This window comes from Neltuma alba, unplaced genomic scaffold (genome assembly GCF_004799145.2).
Source record: "Neltuma alba isolate B1F8T4 unplaced genomic scaffold, ASM479914v2 tig00001077_pilon, whole genome shotgun sequence".
In the NCBI taxonomy this organism is placed as follows: Eukaryota; Viridiplantae; Streptophyta; class Magnoliopsida; order Fabales; family Fabaceae; genus Neltuma; species Neltuma alba.
Window position 1 is genome coordinate 110,777 of NW_021632315.1, and position 12,401 is coordinate 123,177.

Genomic DNA, 12,401 nt, shown 5'->3' on the forward strand with positions numbered 1-12,401 from the left:
CTTTTCCTGTCACAGCTTTACTGCCTTTTCTCCATACATAATTCTCCTAACACTCTTCCTCTCCTTGTTGGCCACTTCTTTTATCTTCTCATTGATCTAGTATTCAATTGCAATAGTGGACTCTCAACCAACGGGTGTGTTGAGGTTAAAATATTCACCAAAAAAGCTACAAGCCAGGCACATATATTCAACATTAATGTTATGCACATTGGTAATCAAATGTAAACACAATGAGAAACAAAATAGTAATACTGGAAGCAAGTATATGTAGCCACCAATAGTGCTGCTCCCCTGCCCTTCATTGCCCTGCCTGTACACTTTGACATAGTCTCCCATTTCTTTCCATATGTCCTTTATAATATAGGTAGCCCAATCATACTTTCCAAAGTCATCCATTGTGCAACGCATGACTCTGACTAACTTCTCACTCACTTCTGAGCTTGATTTCGGACATAGAAAAGTACCCAGCATATATAACACAAATAAAAACTCAAATATGTGATCCTCTTCCCCTAAAATAATGTCTTTTAGTATTTTGCTGAATGACAATTTTTGATATTCATTTCTCAAGTCCTAATACGTAGCATCACCCTCATCAACTTTAGTTTTCACCTCCTCCCTACCGTGACGGATTCCTAGGAGCTGCTCAACATCTTGTGCTCCTATTTCCTTTGATTTGCCCCTAATTGTAAATTGATGTGTTGGCGGGTTATATGATCTCAACATAGTCACAATGAGATCATGGGGTAGTCTCTTTAATCCAAATTTCAACAACCTCCCAAAGCCTATCCTCTCAACCCTCTTCCTTAAGTCTTCATTATTATTCACAAAGTACAGTAATTTTCTTAAACCCTTCAGGGACACTCGAGTTAGAAATGATGGAACATGTTTCTTTTTCTCCTCTTCTCCTTTTTGTGGCCTTGTTTTCTTCGCCCCCTTGGTACCTTATCTTCTCTTCAGCAGACAGAGCTTTCAATGCATTTGATGCAGCATCTCTTTTTTGTTTGGCTGTCTTGTTAGGGTCAGTTATTGTGGCCATAAACTCACTTCTGAATAACAACCAACCATTGCGTGCCTTTATTATCCAGAGGCTCCTTCTGATGCCATCTTCTTTTTTCTGCAAAACATTCAACATACAATCCTTCACAGCCACACTTACTAACTAACTATCACCTTTGTTAACAATCTATTCTTTAACTAACAGTCTTCTTACATCACCACCGTTGACTTTTTATTACGAAACATGAACTTGTAATTTTATATAAGCAAGTTGTTAATTTCTCAAACTAAACTTGTTATTCTCAACTACTTCTCATGCTTGTTATTTCTAATTATTTAACTTGTCATTTACAATTATCAACTAGTTATTTCAGATTATAAAGTTCTCTAATTGTTATACTCGCCTTTGTTATTCCCAACTTGTTATTGTCATTTTTAAACTTGTCATTTTCTATTGTTAACTTGTTAGGACCTCGTGGCAACCTTCTTATTCCCAACTACTCAATAATTTGTTATTCACTATATTAAACTTGTTATTTCCTATTACCAACTTGTCAATTACGCAATTGTTGTTCAACATTATCAACTTCTCAATCCCCCTTTTTCCATATTGTCATTTTAAACTAAACTAACACTTTAACATCTCTTCAAATCAATTTACAGTTAACTAATTTAATTTGCACTTTACCCATTCGCATGTCGTCATTTCCCAAAACTAATCTTGTCATCCTCCTAACTGATCTTCTCATTCCCTTCCAACCTAAACCCATTCACACATCTTCCACAGATAAGCATTTTTGGCCAATCAATCACAACTTATTTGACAGAAAAACATAGATATATTTTCCTGCCCTAAACGCATTCCCTCTCCTTAACATATCACACATGTAGCAACCAATACAAACAAACCAAAGCTTCAAACTTACCACCAGATTTTGTCGCTAAATGCCGCTGTTAACTCTGATAGCCACACACGACTGTGATGATGCCTCTACCTCTTCCCCTGCCTTCGACAATGCTGACAGATCACTACTCCAGCACTACTCCGTTCTCCTCTCCCACAGCAAATACATTCTTCTTTTACACAATACTCCTCTCGCTGAAAATGTTACTGCAAAATGGAAGCAACCTCCTGTGCAAAAATGGATAGAGTGTAGAGAATCTGGACAGAGCAGAGGGAAGTTATCGCAAGTTGGGGAGGCGGGAGAACACGGACAGGTTTTTTTTTTTTTTCTTCCAAATGAGTAAAGGGCATTTCAAACATTTAACCCACATTTCATATTTGCAATTTAGGACCGGGTCCTATGCAGCTATTTTCCAAATTCAGGGTCCCTAATTTTTATTTTATATATTGGAGTCTTTATTTGCAATTTTTCCTATTTTATAACTTAAATATTAATATTATTTACAAATTTTTTTTCACACAACTTGCAAGTTAACTTTTGAAATTTACGGGAGATCCACTTGTTGGTTTTAGAGAGAGAGTGTCTGACTTTTCTCTACTTTTCTGGGTCGCTTGCTTATGCTTTACGATGTCATCTTGGTGATTTCAGAAGCTCTTTTCCTGCTACTGCTCTGAACATTTTTGTTTTTACTATTCTTCCTTGTGTACTCTGGGATTGTCTCCTTACTGAGAGATTTTCCCATGTCGGTTTCAACGGGTAATTATTGATGTATGACTGGCCTCAAGAGAGCAACTCTTAGGATGAGTCAATGGATTTAGAAGACGTGAACTCTGGATCACCATTCCAACATTTCCAGGTAGTCATGCAGGGACCGGCGGTGGCCTTGGATCAACTTCCCAACTCTGAGGCGGATGAGTTTTAGAGCCAGGGTCTGTTAGGATTCTAGATTGATGGCAAGGTTCTCAATATTGAAAGAATCCGGTGTGCAGTGCCACATGCATGGCATTTGAAGCACGATTTCGCTATCCTGGTGAACCTTATTAATGCATATTACCTTTGGTTTGAGGATGATGCTGAAAGAGAATATGTTCTGCGAAATGGTTCATGGTCTGTTGAGAATACTGTAATAGAGATGCGACCATGGAGAGCGCATTTGGTCCTTGCTGAAGAACAGCCTACGAAGATCGCTCTTTGGGTTCAAATTTGGGGCTTGCCTCCAAGCTATTTCACTCTTTCCACAGCGCGAGTTCTGGGGAATATGCTGGGAGAGTTTTGAAAGATGGATATCATGTCGTCCTTGTAATGTTCAATTTCTTTGCATTCAGGTGCTGGTTTAACCATCTCTTTCGCTGTTAGTTGCTATTAGAGTGCACCTGAAATCGCAGCGTAGAGAATGGCTTCAGGTCCGCTGTGAACGGGTATTTCGATTATGTTACCAATGTGGCCGTATTGGATTCATTGACCGTCACTGTACTTGGAATTTTCAACACATGCAGTTGGGTCTTGCTTTTCATAAGTTAAGAATTCATCAAACGCATGGGGTTCATTTTTTTCCGTGATTATCGCTTTCTGTTTGTTTCCAACAATAACATTGCTTCTAGGGATAAGGCCAAAACTTGTAGGGCTGCCAGGATCTGGTATTCAGATGAGGATGGTTATGATCAGTACGTTGTTAAGGATTTTTCTCCATTTGGTCAAGTTCTCACGGGACATGCATAATGCATTGCAGCCACCTCCTGGTGCGGTAAATCTTCCAGATAATTCTGATGATTCGGACGGCCCTTATGATGATGATCATGGAAGTAATTCTAGCGTTGGGGATTCTGGTGACCCGGATCTAGATGATAATCCTCAGGATTCTGATCCTCTTAATCTGGGAGGGAGTAATTCTTCAAAGCGTCATGAGGATCCGGATCATTTGCTTTCTTCTGGTGATCTTCAGGGAGAGAGGTCTGATTCTCGAGGCAGTGGAAAACCTAGTAACGGTGATCCTTTGATCACCTTACTCAATTCACATTCTGTTGGGTACCCATTTACTAGTTTGGAGTAGGAGAAGAGTACTGGTGAACAGGTGCCATTCTCTAATACTGCTAGGCATGACGTGTCCTCTCGTCCATAGGCATTACTTCAATAGGTGGACGAGAATTTTAGCCTAAAGATCACACGTATACTAAACAGCTGGCTGAGGGGAAAGACTCTTTATTCTCCAATTCGGAACATCAAAATTTCGAGACGCCTGGCTTTGAAGTCGATCAGATTCAAACAAGTGGTACTTCCTCTGCTATAATTCGCCACGCTAAGAGACGTAGGCTTGTGGACTAAATTCTCAAGTCTCTTGGGCTTGCCTCTGCTTCATCGTCCTGGGAATCCACTTCAATGAAAGCTGACAGAAATTTAGGTCTCTTTATGAAGATATCTAGTTGGCCGTGGAGGGAAAAAATAAAAGATAAAAAATAATCCACATATGTTTATTAATATTAATTTATTATTTTTAAAAAATGAAATTACCTAACCATTCATGATTCATCTACTCATTTGCCAACACTTCCTTCCCCCTCTCTAACAGCGGCCACGTTTCAAGCTTCTCGTTCCTCCTCTCCAACGACGCTGTTCCCAACTACCAAAATTGTTCCCAATTAACCATCTTCGATTGCTCTTCCACTTGTTTGAAGGCTAGATGTAGTACCTGTTTGTGGCAGCGATCAGAGGGTCAAAAGCAACTTTTTAAAATTAAAATACATTTTTGTCATAATTTTTAACCAATATGATTTATAGGTCAAAAGCGATTTTTGTTTCGCACAATTACAAAAATATTTAAAATTTATTTATGACTTATATAAAAATAATTTTTTAAAATTAAAAAATATTTTTATCTTTATATTTATATTGTTCTTATGTTTCTATCTGTATATTTTTTAAACTAAACTTTATCTAACTAATTTGTTTTGCTCTACATCTTCAATCTTCAATTTCACCTTTAATTTCTTCATTTTTTTATCAGTTTGCTCTGTCTCTTTTCATCCTCAATCCTGTTCAAACACATTTTAGCTCTTTTATATTTTGATTTTCATCTTGGATTTCTTCAATTTCTGGAGACTCTTCTAGTAGATTGCCAAATTTTTCTTCTTCTTTTATTTATTTTCGTTTTACTCTGATTAGGGCTTGTTTTGAGTGTGGAATCACAAGTTTGTTCCCATTTATAACCTCAAATCATTGACTTCTATGCCTTTATTTATTTACTTATTTAAAAAATGATGCTTTCATTGTAAAGAAAAGATGCAAATACGTAGTACACATGTACAACAAAAAGTCAAAAACTGGTGCACTGGAATTTCTACCTGAAGCAACATTTTGCCTTTTCTCAACTCTTGCAATTAAGGTAGTGTCTGATTGAAGAGTTTTTGAAAGGAAGGGGAGGAGAAGGAGAGAAAGGGAGATGAGACTAGTGTGTTTGGTTAAAACGAGAAGAGGGAGGGGAAATAAAATTGTCTTTTTTCTCATCCCTTCCCATCTCCACCTGTCCTACTAAACTGAGGGTTATTTGAAGGGGGAGAAATTTTCTGTCATATCTTAGTTACCCATGCTAACTTCTCAATATGCATGGGATAAAGGGTGTTTGGGATAATCCAAAAGTACTTTTGACAAACATCTTTTAAGTCCTCCATATATTTACTTTGTACTTTTAAAACTATGATTTTGCTTTCACTCAAACACCCAGTATTTCTTTCATTCTCGGTTGCTTTGTTCTTCTTCACTCTGGCTAAGTTACCGATGCTCGCCCTTTTGCTTTGTATCATCCGTTTGTGCCTATTGTTGCCTTTTATCATTCTCTTGCTTCACCCGATCTCACTGTTCGAAAAGAGATCTTCTTTGCTTTTGTTTAAGCTTTCTTCTCCCTCCATCTTCACCTTCTTTGTTTTCTTTTTGCCAACGCAATCATCATCTTTACTTCTACAAGATTGTTTCTACCTGAGATTTGCATCATTATTGATGATGAAGATGATGATGCCGCCTTTGAGAAGGATCCTTGGCCACTTGCAAAGGATGCCTCCGCTGTTAATCAGAATTAGGATGAAGATCTAGCTAGAGGAAGATTTATTGTGATTTTTTTTGGGATATTTTTTAAATATTTATTTTAAATTTTTTTATTATTTGTATTTATTTATTGGCAGATTTCATTGCTTGAACTAATATGTTAGTTGGGATTTTGTTAAAATTTGGTGATAATATGGTATGATTTTCCATTAGCAATCACTATCACTGATATGTAGTAAATCTCTTTATTACTACTATGACTAATATTTAAAATTAGTATTATCATATACTGTGATTAGAATCATAAAATATAATCTTGAATATGTATATCAATATAAATATACTTTAAAAAAATGCTGATTAAAAAAACTACTTAAATAGGTAAAGATAAAATTATCCATATAAAGATATCTTCCCTCTTATTCCCTCCGAAACCAATTAAAAATTAAAAATAACATTAAAATTCTTTCCCAATCTTTCCTTCCCTTTCTTTTCATTAACCGAAGTAAACAACAAACACACCCTAGACAATAACTAAAACTCTAAATGGGTGTTTGGTTAATTTAAAAAATATTTTTACATAAATTAAAATAATTTTTTACCAATTTTCTTTATTTTTATTTTGTTTTAAAATTTTAAAATTATGATTTGCTTGCTATCCAAATGCCCCGTGACATCATTTAAAATTGAAACCCTAGTCTCCCTGCCTTCACAGACGCGTGCCCTTCTCCCCACTAAATCTCGGTCCCTTCTCCTGCCTCGCTATTAGGCTTCTCTTCCTCCGGCCGCCTCTCTATTGGACGCCGACGAGGCGGCGCTCGCACAGCACTCCTCCAATCTCTAGACTCTCATCATTATTCACCTCCTCTCTGTTCGACGCCGAAACCCTTGGCTTTCTGTCTAGACAGACGCGTCCTATTCCTCCACGAACCCTCTCGGCCTCTGTTCCTCCGACCGCCTCTCTATTCGACGCCGACGAGGCCCCGCTCGCACAGGCCTCTCCTCCAATCTCTAGACTCTCATCCTTACTCGCAGAGCCGGCCAGTCGCACCCGAGGCTTGAGTTCGGGTGCTCTTCTCTCCTTCATGCTGACGCCGAGGCAACGCCTGACAGACGACGGTACCCAGTTCGTTCCCCCTGCCCTCTGTTTCCGACGCCACACGGTGTTGTCACTTGAATCACAATTCTTCTGCATTCATTCTGATGTAATGACTTTTTCTACACCCCTTTTCCTTTTATTTGATATACTGTAGCACTTGATTCCCTCTCATCTCGAACCTTATTATTAGCTTACGGGTGAAACTAATGTTGATAATGTTTTGTTCGGAATACTGCCCTCTGCTTCTGATTATTAGCTATCATTGTAATTGTAATTTTCATATTACAAGTCGAATTTTGTCACATTTCTTTCTTCATTGATTTCATCTAATTAGTTTTTTACCTGATCTGTGGCTTCTTTTTGCCTTTGCTGTTTATGTATGTTGAATGTATGATTAAACGGAAAAGAGAAGCGTTTTGAAATCATTATACTCAACTGTGTCCAAGAGGTGTGTGGGGACAACGGCAATGCTGCATATGACGTGTTTTTTTTCCCTTTTAGTTAGAATTTTACAGGGAGTACTGTGCTCCAATTGTTGAATGGAAACTTGAGTATCAGCGTCTTCTTATGCAGTACTACTTAATATCAATAATTAACTGGTGTCCCTTTGTTGACTTCTGTTACTTCAGTGGTTGTTGGCTTGAGTTATGACTCAAGAAAAGAAGGACAATGGCAGAGAATAGGAATCCCTGGGTTTTTATGGATGTCTCTGTAGATAAGGTGCATGTTGGAAGGATGGTTTTTGAGGTATCTGTTTTCTTTTCAATACTTTTGAATTACAATGACTATTGTGATAGATGATGAAGTTCTTTGCTTTTGTGGATTTTGCAACTTAATGAATTCTTTCACCATTCCAGCTGTTCTACGATATTGCCCCTTACACTGCAGAAAATTTTCGTGCTCTATGTACAGGTAATAATTTGATGGTTTTTGCCCCCTACTAAAATCCTATTTCTCTGCAATTACTATCTGACTAGAAAAGTAATATGCTAATGTAATGACGCTCCTGAATAATCATCTCCGGGCATATGCGGTTCTATTTATAAAGGAGAGTATACAAACAATACAATGCCACCACTTGGAATGTTCTAGATATATGCAAATCATATAATATAAAACAATGGTAAATAATAATTATTCTTAACTCTCTCCTCTACTTCGACTTCTCTCCTCCTCCTCTTCTTTTCATTGGTGATCTGACTCTGTTGACTTTTTCTTGATGGAGTCACTATAACGCCTGACTTGTCTCTTAGACACAAAAAACGAGCATGATTGGAGCGCATGTTTTATTGCTTTCCAGTGTTCAGTGGTAGGCTTCGATGGGAACTGACTTAATTTTCCAACACTGAAACGAATATCTGGATGACTGTTACATAAGTACTGTAATGCTTCCACTGTACTCCTATATTGAGACGGATTTTCAAGTGGTTCTCCTGAGTTTATAGAGAGAGACTTGTGTGCAGCCATTGAAGCTTGACAAGGTGTGGCATTGCTCATTTGAAATCTATCCAAGAGGTCTAAAATGTGTTTCCCTCGAGTTAGATGGGGTTCAGAACTGTCTCGGTGAGCTTCAATTCCCGAGAAGTAGTGAATGGACCCAAGATCTTATAATGACAATATGCTGTGGAGCTTTTCGGTGAAGTATTTCAGGCTGTAAGAGTTGCTTCCTGTGACTAATATGTCATCAACATATATAAAGACCATTAATATTTGGGAAATATTTGAGTAGATAAAGAGAGATATATCACCTTTATAGTTAGTGAAATCCCAAGCAAGTAGAACATTTCTGAGTTGGTCAAACCATGCCCTTGGTGCTTGCTTTAGCCCATAGAGTGCCTTGGATAGTTTACACTCTCAGTTTGGCTTAGTGGGATCAATGAACCTTTCTGGCTGTTCCATAAAGATTGGTATAGTGAGAAAACCATTTAAAAAGGCATTATTGGTGTCAAGCTGCCTGACTTACCAATTGAAAGCAATTGCAAGTGCTGAAACAATTCTAATAGTAGATGCTCCTAAATTATCATCTTTGGGCATGTGCGGTTCTATTTATAGAGAGTATACAAACAATAATGCCACTTGTCCCTACTGGGAATATTCTAGATATATGCAAATCATATAATACAGAACAATGGTAAATAATAATTATTCTTCAATTGACTAACTGAATAAGCCCTTGGTCATGCGAATGTATTTAGATTTTATGGCTTATGATGTAGTTTCCCATTTTTCATTTAGTTTTTCTCCTTGTTCAGGTGAAATGGGAATTGGGCGGAAAACAGGTTTGCCCCTGCATTACAAGAACTCTTTTTTCTACCGGATTCGGAGCGACATCTCATATGTGAAGGTATATGTTATACTCTTTTTACCTCTAAGATCACTCTTCTGTATTGTAGATCTATCATCTATCCATCATGTTGTGGTTGAAATCTTGAAGATGAACACGGCTTAGTAGATGCTCCTTCTTTATGTTCCTTTATTTTGTGGTTGAAGATGTTCCTTCTTGTGATGTGATTTTAAGCTTTTGCTTACTAAGTCGTCCATCTCACAATGCTATTAAGTTCCATAATGTAATGTCCAAGCCGTTTTGTATGTATTGTGGTATCTTAGCTTCATATTGATAGCTGGTTTTCATTTTGCAGGGGGGGGATCTGGGCGGTTCAACTGGTATGTTTTGTATTGCTGCATTGTGGTATCTAGTTTTTCTAGATTGTGGTTTGATTCAATACATTTAGTCACTTTCATGTTTTTTAAGTTGTCCATCTTATATTTTTGGTCATATCATCTTGTGTAGTAATTACTATTACTAATTGGATAATAACATTCATTTTTTTAATCATGCATTGCATGAGTTATAACATGAGTCTGTGGATGTGTAAGTTATTTAATAGGCTGGTCTTTTTTTTGGTTGGTGTTTCCCCCATTTTCTTTCCTTTTCTTCACTGTTTGAACCTTAATTATGGAAAGTAAAGAAATAGGGAAGACAAAGAGGGAAGTGAAAATAGAGAAGCAAAGGAAACCAGGAGAAACTGAGTAGCTTCAGTCAAATTGCAAAACTGAGTTACAAGTAATACTTATTTATAAGCAAAAGCACTAGTAGATGTAAATCGAAGTAGATTTCCTAATATTATTTAAATATTATTTAGATATCCTAATCTATCCAAATCTTACTAATATAATTAAATCCTATCTAAATCTTATTAATATCATTTAAATCTTATTTATCCTATTTATATTATATTTAAATATTTTCTTATTAATTTATAATTACAAATACATAACATTAATCTATTAGAGTAAGACTGTGGATTATGCTTGGAAGTTGAATATTAATTCTGGAGTGAGTTTTAAATTGTTTGCATTAATTTCAAGTATAAGTCTCTATAAATTTCAATTTTTTCTCTCTTGATGTACTTTTTGTCTCACACATGTTGGTTCTTTATCATGTATTTTTGCAGGTACTTGCGGGGAAAGCATCTATGATGAATATTTCCCACGTGAGAATGTCAATAATATTCATTTTTGTCCTTACTATATAGAATGCAGTAATTTAAAATATTTTGTTTTCATAGACATAGCTCAAAATACCTGGGTATATATTTTGGTAAACGGGGTATTTACATTGTTCTTATGATTTATTTCAGATGAGGCTCCTGTGCTTAAACATGATCAACGAGGACTTCTAACTATGAACATTGCTGATCGTTATGGAATTGGCTCACATTTTACAATCACATTGAATGGAGATTCAAGTCTAGACAAGTTCGTTTATATATTTAGTACTGTGTTCTGCCCCGTTTTCACCTTTCTGATAGGTGGCTGGGGTGTGAATACAGTTTGGTCTTCAAATATTGCTTTTTTAAAAGTGTATAACTTATCAATCCTATTATCTGGAATTTTTGTGTAGGTTTCACGTGGTTTTTGGGAAGATTATTAAGGGAATGAAAACATTGGATGAGATTACAAAGGCACGTGGGTTACTAGTTCAAGTCTCAGATTGTGGTCAACTTGATCCAGACTTTGAACTTAATCTAGACTTTGATGACATCTAGACTGTGAATATAATCTGACCAAACTAGATTAGGTATGTTGAATATCATGATTTTAATTACCTGTGAATTATGACCCTAAACTACTATGTGTGTTACGCTCTTGGCAAAAAATTATAATTACTATTGGTTATGTTACGATGGATACGTGTTTGTTTATATATAAATGGATGTTATTTTGTACTCTTATTAATGAATGTTCTATAAGTATTCTGCTTAACACCTTGTGTGGTAGGTGTGACACCTAGTTATTGAGGTTGTTGTCTCATTTCGTTAGTTTTACATTTTTTTCAGGTAAGAGCTTCAAGGAGGGACATTAAGGAAGGCTAGGAGGAAATGAGGCTACATTAATGAGTTGTGTGACATGTCCACTATTTACATTTGTGTTAAATCCAAGATATTACGTTCTTTAGGACATTTTCTACTTTTGCTTTTGTAATTTATTTGTTGTGAATTTATTACAAATTATTATTTATGAAACTTGAGTATTATAATTTTCAGTTCTTGGATGTTAAGACTGCGAGTTCTATGAGGAATTGGTTATGATCGATAGAGCTTATGGAGTTTAGTATACTTCTAAGAAATAATGTAATGCCTGATAATGCAAAAACGGGTGGAGAAATATTCACACTATAGCGGGTTCAACTAGCCTATGGGTTTAGGTGGAATATTACTAACATATTAATGGGTTGTCCAGTAGTTTAATGAGCTGTCCTTCTGTTTACCTCCCCACTCCCCAAGCGACTATCCCTCCAATCCTCCGACTTTGCCCGCTGTGTCTCGCCTTTTGTTACCTTTTTCCGTCCAAGCGACTCTTCTTGTGACTTCTCACCCCTCTGCAACCATGTGGGTTCCTGATCCCATCTCAAATTTCTCCCCTTTCATGATTTGCATTTGTTGCGTGGTGCGGCTTCTATTTCCGCGACTGTCTAAGGATGGTTGTTTGATATGTTCCTCGACTTACAGTTCATCGTTGGGTATTTTGTTCCCATATCATTTATCTTTTGGCTTTGTAGATCATCTTTCCTAATTGTCTTTTTTTCCATATCATTTTTCCCACGTTAGTCTTTGCTTTTGTTACAGGGTTTGTGAAATTTTGATATTTGGGTCCTTGACAAGTTGATATTTTTTAATTTTCTTTTTCTTTTTGGTTAAAACTTCTAGTAACAATCGACGTGTGATTGTTAATTCTATATTTGTTTTCTATTTCCATGCGTTTGAATTTTTAAGCTTTTGTGTTGCATTTTAAAAGGGTTTTTTTTTTTTTTTTGCTTTTGCTTCTACATTCAAGATTGGGGAAATTGCAAATAAAGACCC

The 12,401-nt window shown here is 36.5% G+C and overlaps 1 long non-coding RNA gene across 3 annotated transcripts; it reads left to right on the forward strand.

The window, feature by feature from the left end:
• The first annotated feature begins 7,910 nt into the window (after positions 1-7,910).
• Positions 7,911-11,505, forward strand: LOC114750302 (uncharacterized). Of its 3 annotated transcripts, none has more exons than XR_003740649.1 (5): positions 7,911-7,950; positions 9,291-9,382; positions 10,680-10,797; positions 10,943-11,119; positions 11,379-11,505. It is a non-coding gene; the product is annotated as an uncharacterized LOC114750302 (long non-coding RNA). The 3 variants fall into 3 exon arrangements; XR_003740648.1 differs by lacking the exons at positions 7,911-7,950; positions 9,291-9,382 and adding exons at positions 9,675-9,702; positions 10,494-10,532; XR_003740647.1 differs by lacking the exons at positions 7,911-7,950; positions 9,291-9,382 and adding an exon at positions 10,393-10,532.
• The last annotated feature ends 896 nt before the right edge of the window (positions 11,506-12,401 follow it).